General features: G+C 39.0%; 1 protein-coding gene across 2 annotated transcripts in view; it reads left to right on the top strand.

Moving 5' to 3' along the window:
- The window catches only part of LOC107993230 (E3 ubiquitin-protein ligase MIB1), a 468,131-nt gene that overhangs the window by 388,400 nt on the left and 60,731 nt on the right, over nt 1–19,000 (top strand). The gene's annotated exons all lie outside the window — the stretch shown is intronic.

Raw genomic sequence — 19,000 nt, 5'->3', positions numbered from 1 at the left:
AAAAAATTGTTGCACGTATAATCGGGAATGGAAAACTCGTGGAAAAATTCAGAGTTAAAATCCAAGGTTCCTCGTTACATTTTTTTTTTCTTTTTTGCGCCAGGGACATGTTCACGTTTCGTGACATTCTGTAACGAAATCCTGACCCGGTGAGGCGAAAGAAAGGGTGGAAAGAAAGCTGGATGGCTCGCCGCCAAATTTTTACGTTCTATTTCCCCTCTTCCTTCCCCCAAGGATTTTTACAATTTTTAGAATTTAGGGAAACGGGTTTAAAATTTCCTTCCTCTCGTCTTTTAATCTATGCGTGATAAACACATGGTCGAGCAGATATTGGCAATAATTCCTACCCTTTTTTCTCGCTTTGTCGCTCGGTCTCGCCGAAGTCGGAATAACACGTCTGACCCAAAAACGGAAGGGTCGGTCGAGCAGGGCTGGCGTAACTCCAACCTCCCCTTCTTCCCTTCTTCCTGCCACTAAGAAAACCGAAATTTTTGCCCCGCAACATTGCGAAATCCTCGAAAAGTGGACCGTCGTTTTTGGGAAAATGGAGTGATTGGATGCTCTTCTTTCTCGAGAATTAAAAATGGATGAAGCGGATTATATTGTATTTGCAGGGCAGTTCTCAAGTAAATCATTAAAAAAAAAAAGTAACTAGTTAAAAATTTCGTGAGTAATCTCGACCCCTAAAATTATTATTACATCGTTTCGAAGGATAAATTTAATTAAGCTTACCGTGGCGATATGAAATTAATTATTATTATTATTAATTGTTTTATTTCGAGCGAATGTTTTTTTCTACGATACTTCATCTATCGGCTCCTCTTTCGACGAACCAAGTCGCAATAATGGAGTTGAAGATTAGTTTTTTCCTCGAGCAACGTGCATTACTCTCTGCGTTCACACGTGAGTGAATTTTATTAACGGGGAAAGTTTATTGTAATTTATTATATTAGTTAGCATCAAGTTCAAGCCTGCCGCCTCGTGTTACGCCTTAAATGATGGAAGATTCCCAGTTAGGGGGGTAAGGTGTTGCTTCTTCTGTCCCAGATGAACAATTTATATTCCGCCTTCAACATTGTTCCCGGAAACAAGAGTTATTAAATTAAGTTAACGTTACAGTTTAAATAAACCGTTATTTATAATATCGCGCGAAAACCCCTCCTCCTTTCGATTTCCATACTCGTTATTATTTTTTTGAAAAAAAAAAAATACAATTTTGAAAGAGATACAGCTTTCGTTTTGGCACACCAACTGGTAATATCAATCAACGCTGCTCCGTAAAATTTCGAAATGTTTCGAACAACGTTCTTCGGTCGTGGGAAACAAACGGTTTGCAAGTAATTTAAGCCGACAGAATTAGATAAATCATCCTGCGCGCCATCCTCAATTTCTTTCTCGCGTTACGGCGCAATTATCCATCAATTTTCTTCCCTTTATTCGCCCCCCTCCCCCTTCAACACGTTTCTTCCATTTCTCTCTATAATAGTGGAATAAATAATAGCAACGGGATTTTAACTTTCTTCTTCTTCTCCCTTTCTTTCTTTTTAATTTAATCGAGCGCGTTTTATACGGTTGTTAAAGGGATTTCAGCCACGGTTCGCTAAAAATAAAACTGGGAACTCGGTCGACCAGCAAAGTGTAAACACCAAATTCAGATCGCGACACCTGCTACTTAACACTTTCGACAACCCCTCACCGTAGGCGAACATAAATTATTCATTCGACGCGACACGAAACACCTTACAACTTGCCAAGAAGTGTCTTCATCCATGCTCCCCGAACAGGAAAAATGAAAGATATATTAAAGAGCCGGATGATATCGCGATACTTTGTCGCGAAATTTCAAATGGAATTATTAACTTTCCTCTTCCTGCGTTACGTTCGTTCATCAAAATCAAATAGATATATATATATAAATTTGCGACTTGGCGAAAATTTCATCATTTAAGAAGAGAAAGGCATTCGTTATTCGATCTAACGAGAAGAAAATTTATTTTTTGGTTCTGAGAATAACGCAGCATTCCCATGAGTAAAGTGAGTAAAGAAAGGGGCAGGGTTTCTGTAACGAAATCATTTTTAAAAAAATTATTCGAAAGGAAAAATCGAAAGAAAAGAAAAATTATTTTTGCAATATCGAAAAATTGCATTTTTACACGGAATGAAATAAAAGCTTAATCGAGTAACAGAATACCTCGTTGGCTAAGCGTCTCGATTGCCTATCCTTAGAAGAACGTTGGAAAACGCAAAGGGTACAGCATCTCCATGGTGGCTTTCTCTAACGAAATCATTTTTAAAAAAATATCTTTCCATTTTTCGATCGAAAGAAAATTTATTTTTTACGTATTGAAAAATTGTTCTAAGAACCTTGAAAAACATAGCATTCCCATGGTGAATAAGGCATTTTTAAAAAATTTCCATTTTTCGGTCGAAAGAAAAGAAAATTTATTTTTTACGTATTGAAAATGTATGAAAAAATAAAAACCTTGAAAAACACACATTCCCATGGTGGATAAGGCATTTTTAAAAAAATTTCCATTGTTCAATCGAAAGGAAACAAAATTTATTTTTTACGTATTGAAAAATGTTCTAAGAACCTTGAAAAATACACATTCCCATGGTGGATAAGGCAGAGTTTCTGTAACGAAATCATTTTAAAAAAATTTCCATTGTTCAATCGAAAGGAAACAAAATTTATTTTTTACGTATTGAAAAATTGGTCCTCGAAAGAACCTCGAAAAACACACAGCATCCTTATGGCAAAGAAAGGGGCAGAGTATCTGTAACGAAACGATTTTTAAAAAGATATCTTTCCATTATTCGATCGAAAAGAAAATTTATTCATTGCAAAATTGAAAAATTGTATCTTTTCCACGAGATGAAATAAAAGCTTAACCTCGTTGACGAAGCGTCTCGGTTCCCGATCCTAAGAACCTAAGATTCCTCTTAGGGAAGGTTGAAAAGCGCAAGGGCAGCGTCCCCACTGGGCGGATAAGCAACTTCTCAACTCTTCCAAATTCGTCCCTTTTTCAAAATCGAACAGATGCCTACCTAAATTTGTCACCGCGGTAAAAATCTTTCACCGCTTAGTGAAAGATGCTTTCTTTAACGAGGGCAGAAATTTTATTTTTTTGCAATATTGAAAAATTCCATTATTTCTTCCCAACGCGGGATGAAATAAAAGCTTAACCTCGTTGACAAAGCGTCTCGGTTCCCGATCCTAAGAGAACCTAAGACAAGGTTGGAAAGCGCGAGGGGTGCATCCCCACTGGACGGGTAAGCAACTTCTTAACGAGTAAAAATAAGTTTGGACGAACGTTAATGCAGCTCTTGCGGCGGAGTATGAATAATTTATGTCCACCGCGGAGGACGAGAGTAGCAGCAGGTGTTGTTTGCCGGAACTAGCTGTTCGTCCGACTGTACTTCTATTTCTCCTCCCCCTCCCCATGCAGACACACACACACACACGCACACAGAGGTACGCCATCTTTCGACGTTGCATCTGTCGACGTTGTATAATACGTTAATAAACGCTGGTAACAACAGGTACCAGGGGAGGGGGAGGGAAGGGATGGTTGCATTCGGTGGCCAACTTTAGCCCAACTTGTGCACTTCGTTACAAATGTCGCGCTAATGCGCCTTCTGCGAAACGGAAATATATATACACCATAACACCGCGCTTCCCTTCCCTTTCTCCACCAGCTTTTCAAAATAATTAAACTTTCGAATACGAATCCTTTCTCTGACGATTCTTTTTGGAAAAGAATGTTTTTGGAAAAGAACAATTGTTGAAATTATATATGGAGATGATACGGAATTACTTGGGATTCTCCTCGTTGGTGATCGAGGGAGAAGTCCGAACTTCGAGGAGCCGAATCAGCAATTCTTTCCGCGAAGAAATTTCTTTCCATTTTAATTCTCTTCTGAATCCTAAGAAATTTGTCATCCTCGAGCTGTTAACAGAGGTACGGACTATTCCTTTGAAAATTTTCTTTTCTTTTCGAGTCCTTCGACAGACTCACACGCAATCAACACGGTTCATTTAAGATTGAAAATTATTTGACGAAACTTGCCACGATTGTGGCCACGTCAAATTTCAGAAAGATCCACGGTAGGGGGATAACGTTATCGGGCGGGCAAACTGCCGTTCCACGAATTGGCCAACGTTCATCCGTCACGTTAGTTATTCTTCGACCTAGATACCTATCGTATTATGCAGTATGCTAATGAACATCTATTATCGCAACCTGGTTGTACCAACACCAGGCCGGGACAACTACACGCTCCAATAACACAAACAATCCTGACAACGCCAGCTTTCATCGATAACCCTCCCCATCTAACCCCCGAGTTAATCCCGTTTCCCCAACCCGTTCCAATAACTTTCGCCCGTGAAAATCTTTTCAAATTTCTATCCATCCGTTTCGAAACGACTCCCCGCCGACCTTTCTCAACGATGAAATAATTTCTCTCCAATTAAAGCTTGCAAGCATGTTCCTCTCGATCGATGCGAAAAAAGAGAAAAGAGCGAGGCAATTTTCCTTTCAATTCGCGAAATCTTGTTTAAAAATATGAAAATATAATTTTTCTCGAATTATCTTGAACGGGGGAAAAAAAATTTCGATTGTAAAAAACTTGTAAGCATGTTCCCTCGATCGATGCGGAAAAAGAGGAAAGAGGAAATTTTAATCGACCTTGAAAAAATCGCAATAACAGAGAAAAAAATAAAAAGGGAGGCCAATTTTTCCATTCAGCGAAGTCTTGATTATATTAAAATACGAACGATAAAATAATTTCTCTCGAATTATCTTGAATGGGGGAAAAAAATTTCGATAAAGCTTGCAACCGTTGCTCCCTCGAAAATTTTCCTTTCAATTCGCGAAATCTCGTTTACATTAAAAATATGAAAATATAATTTTTCTCGAATTATCTTGAACGGGGGAAAAAAAATTTCGATTGTAAAAAACATTTTCGATAAAACTTCCAACCATGTTCCCTCGATCGATGCGAGAAAAAGAGAAAAGAGGAAATTTTAATCGACCTTGAAAAAAATCGCAATAACAGAGGAAAAAATAAAAAAGGAGGCCAATTTTTCCATTCAGCGAAGTCTTGATTATATTAAAATACGAACGATAAAATAATTTCTCTCGAGTTGTTCTCTTGAATAGAAAAAAAAAAAAGGACAAAATCGAAATAGATCCTTTAAAATCGATCAGCAAAAGGATTGATCGGAAAGATTTTCTATGGGAGCGCCACGATTATTATTCGCGTGAATATTTTTTCCAACGATTAGACGGTGCAATTTTTTCCAACAATCAACGCGACACGGTAATATATTATATACTCGATGAAAACGAATCGATCCACGCCGGATTTCGCGCGGACTCGAGACGGCCGAATGATTTATTTTGTCCGGCGGAATGGAACGCGCGCGAGAGATCGAAAGGACGGAAGCGGGGGAGGGACAATGGGCTCGATCGGCCGATGAAATTCGATCCATCGAGATGATTCGAAACGGGCGCGGTCGATAATTTTGCGCGCACAACCAAGAACAAAGAATACACTTGTTTCGTGTTTATTCGCGCGTTTATATTGGATTTCGTTACTATTCGCTTTTTTATTACTCGCAACAAATAGAATGTTCCTTTATATTCCTTTAACTCGTCGCGAAAGCGGTCGCGCTTTCATTACAGCGAGACGAGTGGAATAGAACGATCGTTACGACGACGTAGTAGTATGAATCGGTTTTGGTCAGACGCGGAACTGGTAAAACTATCGATAACGAAACTGCTAAAACTATAATATATTACCGTGTCGCGTTGATTGTTGAAAAAAATTGCACCGTCTAATCGTTGGAAAAAATATCCACGCGAATAATAATCGTGACGCTTCGATAGAAAATCTTTCCGATCAATCTTTTTGCCGATCGATTTTAAAGCATCTATTTCGATTTTGTCCTTTTTTGTTTTTTCCATTCAAGAGAACAACTCGAGAGAAATTATTTTCATATTTTTAATGTAAACGAGATTTCGCGAATTGAAAGGAAAATTTTCGAGGGAACAACGGATAGAAAAATGTATTCGTTTTCTAGTAAGTAGCTATTATTAATTAGCTTTTATTCATTAATTAGCCACTTCGATTTTGAGATTTCGAATATTGGAGAAATTGAGGCACAAAAATATATTTCGAATATATCTTAAAGCTGGCTCTTGATGAAGTAAAAGAAAAATCGTAAGGTTAGGACGAGCAGTTCCCCTCGTCTTGGCATTAATCCAATAAAGAATGACTAACAAGCGAAATGCGAGGATAAAGTCGAGCGCGTGTAATTAGAAATTCTACAATTTGCTTCGAGTAACCGCGCAAGTGAAATATCAAAGAAAAAGTGTGGCGGAGAGAGAGAGAGAGAGAGTGGGAGCCGCCATCTTCTAAAACGACAAGGAATCTAGAGCTGCGTTGCTTTCACAAGCAATCTACGAGAAGCTTGCCTATCAGTTAAGGCTTCAAGTTATGCAAATTACACTCCTCTGTACATACTTAGAGCACGGCGAAGGGAGGAGAGCTTTCCGTTTACATTTCCAACGTAGCCGGAAGAAACTTCGCCGCGAGCTCGCTTCTTATTTCGAAATCGCTTCTTCCGCCCCCTCCTACTCCCACTCCTCCACCCCCGGTAAACTGATCAAATTACGGTTGCATCAATATTTCAACAACGGTCTGGAATGCGCGATACATAAATTTACAAGCGTTTCCGCCGACGACTCTTCCCTTCCTCTCCTTCGTTTCCTTTCCCCTTTCATTTTCCCTTTTCTCTTGCGTGCTTTCTTAACCATTTTTTTTTATTTATTTTGGTTCCTCTAGTTTCTCTACTTCTCCTCTTTTCATCTTATTTTTTCGTTTCTTCGTGATTTATTTATTTATTTATCTCTCATCTTTCAGATTCTTCTCTAGATTGTTTATTTCTTCGTTGACTCTCTTTACTTTTGTTCGTTTTTTCTTTTTGTCTCTCTATTTCTCTTTGTTCTCTAGTTTTTCCATCCTTCGCTCTTTTTCGTATCTTTCTTTTTATTTTTTTTATCTCTCTAATTCTCCTAATTTTTATCTTTACTCTAGTTTCCTTATTCGTTTCGTCTTCTAACTTTTTCGTTTCCCTTTAGTTTCTTTCCTCTATTTATCCTTTTTTATTCGTTTCACGTTCTTTATTTCCCTCCTCTTTTCCCCTTTTTCTTTTTTTTTTTTTGTTTCTTCGTTTCCCGTATCCCAGAACAGGGACCGCCATCAAATTCTTTCAATACGAGCACACGAATTCGTGAATAATGGCGGACACTGGTGTGGCCAGAGGCAGCTGGAGCGAAATTTTTATTGAAACAACGAGAACGTCAAATATTTGTGACGCGATGTTTCGTGGCGAGAACGTCACTTTTTACCGTGATTTATGACCTCCGTCCAGCCATCATTTGTTTCCCCCCCCCCGACTCCATTGTTACGCGTCACCCTAACTTCTTCTCTCTTTCTTTCTTTTTTTAAACCGAAAAAAAATTTCCACCCGCGGTTTCGACGTAATTTCTCAAACCTCCTTTCTTCCCCCCGTAAATAACAACAAATCGAATTTTTCAAATATAATAAAGATCACGAGAAGGCAACATTTATCCTGCTTCGTCAAATCCCTGCGAAATCATCTCACCCTCCCGTCTCCCCGCTCTCCCTCTCCAAGCACTCACCCTTCAAGGTGCAAGAGCGCAAGAAACGTTGGAAAAGAAGTGGAAAGAAACAATAAATACGGTCGAAACGAAACGAATTAAAGGAGATTGGTTCCACGGGGGAAGAAAGAGGTCGGTCGGTCGGTCGGTCGGTCGGTTGAAAGGGGGTGGGAGGCCCTCGTCCTCGATTCGCTCCCAAGTTGAATTCGAGGGACGTAGTCAAACGGCAACTTTCTTCCAACGGGAATTAAAGAAAATACGACTCGGCTGAAATGTTAATGAGTTCCTCCTTTGAACCCCTTCGGCTCCTCCTCCGCGATCGAGCTTCCACGACTTGTTTATTGCTGGAGGGGGGCACCTCTTCGAATCGTTGTATCCCTGAAACGATTCCTCGATCAGCTATATGCGATTCATTATTTCCGTGTTTACGGTTCGCGGAACGTTTGAGAACGGATTGAATGACGAGAATTATTCGCTCGTTTCGCGAACCCAAGGTTTTTAATGATTGTATGTGTGTATGATTTCGATCGAGAATTGTACGAATGTTCAGGTGAATTTGTGTCGATTATTTTAAATGTTACGATGATTTATTTAATTTTTACAACGATAGGAAAACAGACGATCTCTTTTTGAAAAGGTAACAATTTTTTTTTTTTTTTTCTTGAATATAATCAAAAATATAATTCTAGTCCAATAATAGGTCAGACGAGTAAATTAAACGGTTTAAGAATTAAACTATTATTGGTATAAAAAAAAGTAGAAATCGGATGCCATCTTGAATCGCGATGTATTAAGAGAAGCGTATCCGATTAATTTTTCAAGGAATGGAAAAAGCTTCACATTCGTCGTAATATTTCATCTCGTAAAGCAATTCAGCGCAAGTATAAAAATTCCAATGTTAATTCTGGACACGTTTTGAAAAATTACTCTCTGTCTCCTCCCTGCTTAATACGTTAAAAATCTCTCGAGATTTAAACGTGTCCCCTTCAAATGGATTGTAAAATAGAGGAAAGTTAATTTTCCCGGAACCACGAGGGAAATCGGTCGTTCTATTTCCGGCGTTAATGTAATATTTTTAATAGACAGTGAAGAACATTTAACTACGTGAACGCTTATGAAACTACGGGGAGGGGAGAAAAATTGCTCGTAGAATTCGTTGAAATCGTGAGGATATTGCACGAGTTTATTACTTTTACGATTCCATATTCGTCCTTCGCTTTTTTCCCCCCTCCCCTCTCCTCCTTTATCTGCATTTCTACTCTACTTGCCAAAAATCGAGATATATATATACAATGTGTATATGTTGGATATACTTTCAATCGACATTTTCAGCGGGAAATTAATAATATCCGATGATTGAAATAATTCATTCGAAATATTATTTGTCGGCCGCGTATTATTCCGTTCCGTGGTCGACGGAATGGGCATTGAATTGCACGAGGGTCGAAGGAGAAAAGGGAAGAAAAAAAAAAAAAAAAAAAAAGGAAAAAAGGAATTCGAATTCACGAACTGTTCCCGAATTCATTTGAAATATACGCTCGCCGGGGCACACGCCACCCACGTGGCCCTCGTATTTTTACATTTATATTACGTTCATACTTCTTGGCTCGCGCGGCCGAACATTAATTCACAGCTGTACCAGCCGCGCCGCACCGTTGAACCGGCGCATCCATCACTGTCCATTACGAGACAGACAATCGTCTTGGCGTGGCCAGGTTAGGGTGCGAATACATTTCGGAGTGAAACTCTCGGAGGGGTATATTTCCAAGTATTTTCGAGCGAATCCCCTGTCACCCATTGGACGATAACACGGTGAAAAGAGAGGAATAAATAAATGAATAGAACGGGAGGAGCGATTCTCGAGTATTTTAATCTTCGATTTGTCTAAAATATGTTCGCATCTTTGTCGCTCGATGTGAAAGTATATCTGTCTTTAACAGTTTATTCTTAGTTTTTGGGGTTTGAAAATGTTCGAAGATGTGTATTATTCTTAGTAGTATCGATCGGGAACGTGCAATGACTTATTTTTTTCTCCGTCTCTCCCCCGGAGGATCACGTATCACCGACCGATTTCACGGGTCCGTGATTCTGTCATCTAAATTCCAGCACCGGTACCAATAGTCTTTTTCCCCCTTCTTCTATTTTCCTCCCATTCCACTTGTTTCTACATTTTTGTCTCCTTTCGTATTTCTTATTTCCACTCGTCTCTTCCATTTCTTTCCTTCTTCACTTTTTTTACACATTCTTCCTTTGCTATTCTATCTTTCGATTCCTTTGCCCTAATATTCGTTTCTTTCATTTTTCTTTCTTTCTTTCTCTCTTTCTTTCTTTTTCTTCTAACATCATTTCCTTGGGTTTCCTATCTCTTATTTCTTTCCTTTCTCCTCTTCTCTCTTCCTTGTATCTCCTGTCTTTTATCTCTTTCGTCCCAACGTTCTTCTATTTTCATCTTTATTTTTCACGTATATCTCGTCTCCTGTCTTTTATTACTTTTGTTCTAGCATTCGTTTCGTCTTTTCCTCTTCGTCTCGTGCGTGTTTAATTCTTCATTCTCTTTCTTTCTCTTTCTTTTTTTCTTTTAACTTATTTTCTCTTATTTTTTTAAATTAGCATTCTCCGTTTCATCTTTTTTCTTTTCATACACGTTGAATTTCCTCTTATATCTCATTTCTTTTGGTCTAGCATTCTTTCCTTTTCTTCCTCTTCCTTTCTTTTTTTTGTATTTTTCACGTATATCTCATCTCCTATCTTTTATTTCTTTTGTTCTAACATTCGTTTCATGCATGTTTAATTCTTTATTCTCTCTCTCTCTCTCTCTCTCTCTCTCTCTCTCTCTCTCTCTCTCTCTCTCTCTCTCTCTCTCTCTCTCTCTCTCTCTCTTCTTTTCCTTCTAACCTTATTTTGTTAAGTTTCCTTTCTCTTATTTCTTTTGCATTCTTCTCCTTTTCTCTCTTTTTTGCATTTTTCACGTATCTCTTGTCTTTTATCTCTTTTTCCCAACGTCCTTATGCTTATTTTCATCTATTTCCTCTCCCTTTTCTTTTCTTTTTTGTATTTTTCACGTATATCTCGTCTCCTATCTTTTATTTTGTTCCAGCATTTCATTTTCCTCTTCGTGCATATTTAATTCTTTCTCTCTCTCTCTCTCTCTCTCTCTCTTTTCTTTTCCTTCTAACTTTATTTCGTTGAGTTTCTTTTCTCTTATTTCTTTTGCATTCTTCTCTTTTTCTCTCTTCTCTCTTTTTTGTATTTTTCACGTATCTCCTGTCTTTTATCTCTTTCTTCCAACGTCCTTTTATTTTCACCTATTTCCTCTCCCTTTTCTTTTCTTTTTTTTTTGTATTTTTCACGTATATCTCATCTCCTGTCTTTTATTTCTTTTGTTCTAGCATTTCATCTTTTCCTCTTCGTGCATATTTAATTCTTTCTCTCTCTCTCTCTCTTCCTCTCCTTTTCCTTCTAACCTTATTTCGTTGAGTTTCCTATCTCTTATTTCTTTTGCATTCTTTCCTTTCTCCTTTTCTTTCTTTTTTGTATTTTTCACGTATATCTCGTCTCCCATATTTAATTCTTTCTCTCTCTCTCTCCCTCTCCTTTTCCTTCTAACCTTATTTCGTTGAGTTTCCTATCTCTTATTTCTTTTGCATTCTTTTCTTTCTCCTCTTCTCTCTTCCTTTTTTCTTGTACTTTTCACGTATCCCCTGTCTTTTATCTCTTCTGCCCCAACGTCCTTCCATCTTCATCTATTTCCTCCTCCTCCACTCCTTCTTCCACTCCTCCTCTCAACGCTGAGAAAGGAAGGAAGGAAGGAAAATTCCACTCGTATTCGTCTCGAATTCACCACAAAGTTTCCGCGTTGGTTCGTTCATCCCCCCGGATTCTCTCTTCATCCCTCACTCTTCATTGCGGCAGCCACCACTGGTAACCATTGTCCCATGAAATTGGACGTCATTCACGTACAGGATGTCCATGACTCTTTCACAGGCCGCGCGCACCACGTCGCATCGTCCCTGTGCAACGATCAGGAAGCAGAAACTACGTACGCGTGTCCGATGATTTTTAACACCGCGATCCGCGCTACTCTCGTAATTTCCGGCCACGCGTCACGGGATTAAACGCGGGATTTTTTAAAAAAATTTTAAAGAAAAACGGGCGGTAATAGAATTGTTTCCCAAATGTTTCATTAACGTCGAGATATCGATAATATCGTTGGCAGTGAAAACAACAAATAAAAAATGTACGGGTTTAGCTGAGTGAATATATTTGATTACATTTGATTGAGTGTTTAAACGTTCGAAGAAAAACAAATAGATATCAATAACAAAACCAGAAATAAAATTTTAGTGAACTTTAAATTCTGTAACAAATATCGATAATCTCTTCTTTATATATCATCGAATTTGGAATTTTAAAAAAAAAATCTTTCTTCGTATTTTGAAACGTAAGTTGTTCGAAATGATTGATAAGTTCGATTTAATAAAAAGAAAAAAAGGTGTAAAAGCGAAGTGAATAAGCTTAGAGAGAGATTCAAGCTTCTATTTTTCATATTTTATTTCCTTAATCGAATTATACCTATTTTCTAATAATTTCAACAAGATATACGAATGGATCGAGGATATAATAATTAAAAAATCGAACAGTTGTGAAAGAAATCCAGTTATTTCTGTTATAAAGTATAGGAAATTATTTTCTCATTAATGGTAAATTTTAAAGATATATATATATATATATATATATATATATATATACATCAGAGGCAAGAGCAGAGGCATGTGGCAGGCTGGCAATTCACAATCGTACAATGACAAATCATACGAACGATTTCTTTTCTGTCACACGGAATCGGCCTTCCACCTGTTTTTTCGCTCGTGAAATGAGTAATGACCGTTTCGTGAGACGAAACGATCGATTTGTCTCCGGCAAATTTCTTTTCCTCTCTGTTTCTCTGTCGAATCGAAATCGCGGCAATAAGAACACGTAGAAATTTATCATCGAAGACAACGATACGAAATCTTATCTCCCCCAACTGCTCCACAATTATTTCCAATTCCACTTTTCAACCTTCGATCGACGAAAAATTACCACACTTCTTTCCCAATTCTACGTTATTATTCCTTGGAGTACGAATTTGCTCTCGAGAAAAAAAGAAAGAATTTTATTTTCGTACCCGATTTTACATACCCTTTCTCGAGGACCTCTCAAGAATCTCGTGTCGCCAAATTTTGGATATTTTCTCTGGATAAATTTGTATTCTTTCTCTTTGTATTATTATTCCATCCTTTCCAGGGATCGTAAACAGAGTGGAATGGCCGAGAGAGGGAGGGGGGCTGTTTTCACAAGCTCGTTCCGGGACGAAATATTCAGCTTACTTCGGTATTTCATAAATTGTCCAGTCTGGAAATGTCGCGATCCGAAATTTATGCGACCCGCGTGTCGAAACGCGGCCGATGACAAATCATTCCGACGAAACGTGCTCGCTTTTCTGCTCGCGTGATAGCCGAATGACGATCGTTGGAACGACGCGAAATGACGATGAAACGATGCAACGACGATAAGCGATAATTGTCATTCGATGAAGAGGAAGGAAGGATTTATTCTAGGAGGAGTGGAAATATCTGAACGATATTTCACGATTATACATTTACGTATAATTAGAATAAATTTATTTGATTAAATTCGAAATTCGTGAATATTCGTAATAAAATTGCAGTGAGAATCGATCGAAGTGTTATCGATCGCGAATTATAATTATAATTGTAATTATTGTATCCATCTCGATCGCAAAATGAAATTGCAATCTTTGCAAGAACGAGAGACGAATTATAATTATAATTAAATCCGTCCCGATCGTAATAAACTTTCCAACTTCCGCGATAAAAATGGAATCGAAATGGTCCGTCTACGATATTTGACGCGATAACCACGCAATAATTAAAACAACTAAATCGTTTGATTAAATTCGTATCGATCGCGGTGGAGTTGCAACGTTGGCAAAAAAAAAAAAGAGAGAAAAAATGAAAATCGATCGTTGGGAACGAAGCGAAATACCTGCCGAATTACGAGGCTTGCCCGGCCATTCGATTTACACGAGCGATACGAGCGAGCGTTGGCTGCGCCTCGCTGCGACAAAGCTGCGTAGCGGAACAAACTTATGGCGATTTTAACGCCATCTAATGGCCCTCTGCAGGCCCCTGCACGAACGTGCGAGCGAGAATTTCGCTGCGAAATTTTCCACGAGTCGAAACAAATGTGTGCCGGGCACACTCTCGCGCACGTGTTCGTGTGGAAGGGAGGGGGAGGGGTTTATTAGCACCCTGAAATATTACACGCTTGCCACGGCAATATGCGAACTATAAGTTCCGCGATATTAACCGATTATAACTGATATAAATGTCTAATTGTCCCGATTACACCGCCGTTTCCCAAAATGCAATTATATCCGTTGGGCGAAAAAAAAATATTATAATTACGCGTTTCAAGTTGGAGTATTATTATTTAAATAGAATAGGGGGAAAGATTTTTCTCTTTTTCCTTTCGAGTCGAGTCGAGAGAAGTTTCGAGAACGATCGAGGACAAGAAAAAGAAGAAGAGGAAGAAAAGGAGATTCGTGGAAGCGTGACGAGGGCCACGTTAGCTAGATCGATTCTGTAAATCAACCGAAATTCCTCGAAATTGAGTTGTAGCACTCGAGGGACGGCGTACGCGCCACCTTACCGCAAACTATCGCCTGCAGGGAGAACGGAGCCGCTTCTCTAGTTATACGTGTACGTACATAGCAGACGTCGAGGAAGAAGGCGAGGCAGAGGCGAAACGTCGCTTGGGGAACGAGGCATCGGTATCGTACCAACGATTCCACCCGAACATCTCCGAACACTCCTCGCCTCGATTAAACGTCCCGCCAACTTGTTTAATGGCGGCGCACTCGGGGACCTGCGATAGTCGATCCGATCGGATTAGGTTAGGTTGGATCAGGTTACGTTATTCCGAAATTAACCGGAACAAAATTTCATTTTCGACGGAATAAGAGCGAAGAATATAACACGAAATATCCTTTTCAATGTCTTCGAACGATCTAAAATCACATTAAATTTATTAGAAGGATAAAAATATTCGTAACTCTCAAATTTCATAAGGAAATTTCGTTTTAAATGAAATAAGGATATAAAGATCTTATTAAATGACATTATTAGAAAGAAAAAAATATTCGTAACTCTTGATAATTTTATTTCCAACGAGATAAGAATGAAGAATGTAACATCGGTGAGATATCCTTTTGAACGTAATCTAACCTCTTCGAACAAAAGATCTCATTAAATTACTAGAAACAAAAAAATATTTGTAATTGATAATTTTTTTAATGAACTTTGTTGATAATTTCATTTCTAACGAAAGATTAGACTGAAGAATGTGACATTCTTAGAAGGAAAAAAATATAAAAATATATCTTTTTGAACGTAACCTCTTCGAACAGTTCAAGATCTCGCTAGATGGCATTCCTAGAAAAAAAAAATAGTTGTAACTCTTGATAATTTAATTTCCAACGAAATAAGACTGAAGAATATCGATGAAATACCGTTTTAAATATAATCTAACCTCTTCGAACAATCCAAGATCTCGTTAAATAGCATTCCTAGAAAAAAAAAATAGTTGTAACTCTTGATAATTTAATTTCCAACGAAATAAGACTGAAGAATATCGATGAAATACCGTTTTAAATATAATCTAACCTCTTCGAACAATCCAAAATTAAATAGCATTCCTAGAAGGAAAAAAATATAAAAATATATCTTTTTGAACGTAACTTCTTCGAACAGTTCAAGATCTCGCTAGATGGCATTCCTAGAAAGAAAAAAATATTTGTAACTCTTGATAATTTAATTTCCAGCGAAAACATCGATGAAATATTTTTTTGAACCTAACTTCTTCGAATTCGTTTGAAATTCGTTCAAGATCTCGCTAGATGGCATTCCTAAAAAGAAGAAAATATTCGTAACTCTTGATAATTTAATTTCCAACGAAGAATGAAGAATGTAACATCGACGAAATATCCTTTTAAATATAACTAACTTCTTTGAACAATCCAAGATTCCATTAAAAGGCATTCCTAGAAAGAAAAAAATATTTGTAACTCTTGATAATTTAATTTTCAGCGAAAACATCGATGAAATATTTTTTTGAACCTAACCTCTTCGAATTCGTTTGAAATTCGTTCAAGATCTCGCTAGATGGCATTCCTAGAAAGAAAAAAATATTCGTAACTCTTGATAATTTAATTTCCAACGAAATAAGATTGAAGAATATCGATGAAATCCTTTTGAACGTAACCTAACCTCTTCGAACAATCCAAAATTAAATAGCATTCCTAGAAGGAAAAAAATACTCTGGATAATTTCGCAAGAAAATTGAATTTCCAACAAAAAACATCGATGAAATATGAACTACCTCTTCGAACAGTTCAAGATCCCGCCAGATGGCATTATAATTCGTATAACCCTCGATAATTCCCTTCGGGGGAGGGTTATCTCCTCGTTGTTGAAAGGACACGAGTGAAAAACACGGGGGATGGAGTCTCCCCACCCCGCTGGAAGGCTCACGTACGCAGGTGGCGGCGTTTTCGTGGCATCGTTCCGCGTAATTACGTAATCCGTTTACTCCGCGCTGCACGGGCGCGGAATACGAACACGCGTTTCCATCCAGTGGTGGCGGCCACCTCGCCGCGAAATAATTGCGCTCGCAATAAATACACCGGCGGCTAATTTTATTCGCCGCGATGCTCGTTCCCGCGGTCAGTTATTAGATCAGTATGATGAACGAGGGAGGAACGAAAACAGCCGAGACTTTGTCGATCCTCGGATAAAATTATCCGTAATGAAATACTCAATTCCTCTTCTCCCTCTCTTCCCTTTCACCTCATTCGGATTCGTATCAATCTAAAATTTGCCAGAAGCTTACTCTCAATTGTCTCGATTGAGAGATTCAAAAATTTCACTTTTCACCCCTCTCTTCCTTCTGTCATAGCAACAAGGGAGGGAAGAAAGTAACGCGAGAACTTGTGGGGAGCAAGGAAATGAATAAATAAGGTACGATAGAGCTGAAATTCGAATATACGGGGTTCGTAGGCAGAGTACGTGGCAACGCGGCTCGTTCATCACGACGATCTAATAACCCCGTTGTACGCCGAGGAGGGAGAGGAGTACGTGGCTTGTACAGTGGCGAGATGGACGGTCCCGCTTTGTTGCAGAAATTACGGGATTCCAGCCGTATCCCTCCTCCCCCTAACCTCCTCCATCCCCAGGCCAGATCTCCGGCCGATCTCTGTCACCAGGCCTCTTTTGTCCGCCATCTCCTTTGTCCCGCGATCGGGAACCGCGTCCAACTTCCACTTTCGGCCAACGAAACGGCCGATATTTGTTCGCCTCGAGCGGCGAGATCTCCTCGAATACCAATCCCCTCTTTCTCTCTCTCTCTCTCTTTCTCTGTAGGCCACGCTCTTTATATATATATATATATATATATACATAGCTCTGTCCCGCGACCGCACCGCCCTTTTTGTTCGCGGAGAAACCGTTTTGGAAAATGGATGCACACGTTCGATTCCCATGCACGGGATATAATTAAGACGATTTATCATTTCGAGTTTCTTGCATACAAAGTAAATTTTCTCTCGGGAGAGAGGAAAGAGATAATAAGAAGAGTAAGAGGAGCAAGTGTAATTTCGATCGGTTGTCACGAATTCTTTTCCTTTTTGGCTGCGAATATCCTCTAAAGATTCGATTCGAGCTCGTCTTGGTCGCCTCCTGGTATCGCCTCGAGTTTGTTCCAGAGGGGAAAAAGGGGTGGGGGAGAAAATTATCCAAAGATCTCTTACCGAAGTCGGTGGAGGTCCTCTTCGACCTCGAGCTCTCGAGGACGCTGACTGAGCTCGCAATCGGATCAGGAGTTGTGCCGCATTGCGGGGTGCACCTCCCTCTTCCTTCCCCCTCTCTCTCTCTCTCTGTCTTCTTTCCTTTCGGACCGCCACCCTCCTCTGCGAACGTGCATCGACGGCAAACGTCCCACGTCCTCTTCGTTACTTTCACCGTGTAATTAGACGCAAGAATTCGTGCCTTCGAATCGTTTTCCAAAGGACGAGAACGAAATCAATGGGAAGGTGAATCCGAGCTTTTTATTTTCCGAATCTTAATCGTGGTATTATATTCTTCAAATGTGTTTGGAAAGGGAAGAAGAGGAAGCTTCGTGTTCGACGATTTTGGAATTCGAAATTCTTTTTTAAAGTATAGATGTGTGTATAAAGCGATGTGATTCAGAATGTATATAATTATTCTCGTTTTATCTTTCTTATCGTTGATTACAAAAATTCACACGCTTTCATTTTTCATCTTATTTTTAGTAAAAGTTCACTTTGACTCTCTTTGACTCTTTGACTCATATTCCTCCTAAATGAAAGGCGCGTTGAACAAAATATAGGGATCGAGTTTTATAAATTTTGACATTCACCGTACCGCACTTTCTTACCTCGTACGCTTTTTACAATTTACAAAATAATTGTATCATATTATATTTCCTTTTAGAGCGATTATTTGGAAAATAACTGCGCTCTTCGATTCGCTTCGATCGAGAAGAAGGCTCGATGACGAGCCCGGGGAAAAAGCGATAAATTATCGTTTCACGGAAACGAAGGTGGAATGGGCGAGATAAATCGAGATCCAGCGGCGGGAAATTTAATTCCCCGCCTCGATTTATGCCCCTCTCTCTCTCTCCCTCTCTCTCTTGTGGGTACATGGCGGTGACTTACAGGCCAAGTTCGCTCTTGAAAGAAGCATTCGCGTGTTTACCGGCCGAGCGCCGACAAAGGAACCGCGTCGGGCAAACTTTATGAAACACGGCGCGGTTTATCGCGAGAGAACACAAATTCTCGATTCTGCACGCATCTCTCTCTCTCTCCGTTCTATCTTTTGCTCGCCGAATTATTATTAAGTATTCCCTCTGAAAATATGTTTGAAAGGAAATGTTAGAATTTCTGGAGCCTCGATATTTGATGTACGTTTGAGTTAAGTTGAGAAATTAGTTTGTTTGGGAAAAATAAATAAAACAGGTGTGATTTCAAAATGGAAATGGATAAAGATAATCGTTGCTGCAGGTTCTATTGAATGGAATATTTAAGTCAGGCCAAACAGGTTTAAACGTTTTGGGGTTTTTTCAACACGAAGCTTCGCCAGTCACAATTGACGAGTTGATCGAATGTGTTCGAGATGCATCTAATAAATTAGAGAGAGGCACTCTTGATAACGTTTTTACAACATTCCTAT

This window comes from Apis cerana, linkage group LG16 (assembly GCF_029169275.1).
Source record: "Apis cerana isolate GH-2021 linkage group LG16, AcerK_1.0, whole genome shotgun sequence".
Lineage (NCBI taxonomy): Eukaryota > Metazoa > Arthropoda > Insecta > Hymenoptera > Apidae > Apis > Apis cerana.
This window is presented reverse-complemented; position numbering and strand designations above follow the sequence as displayed.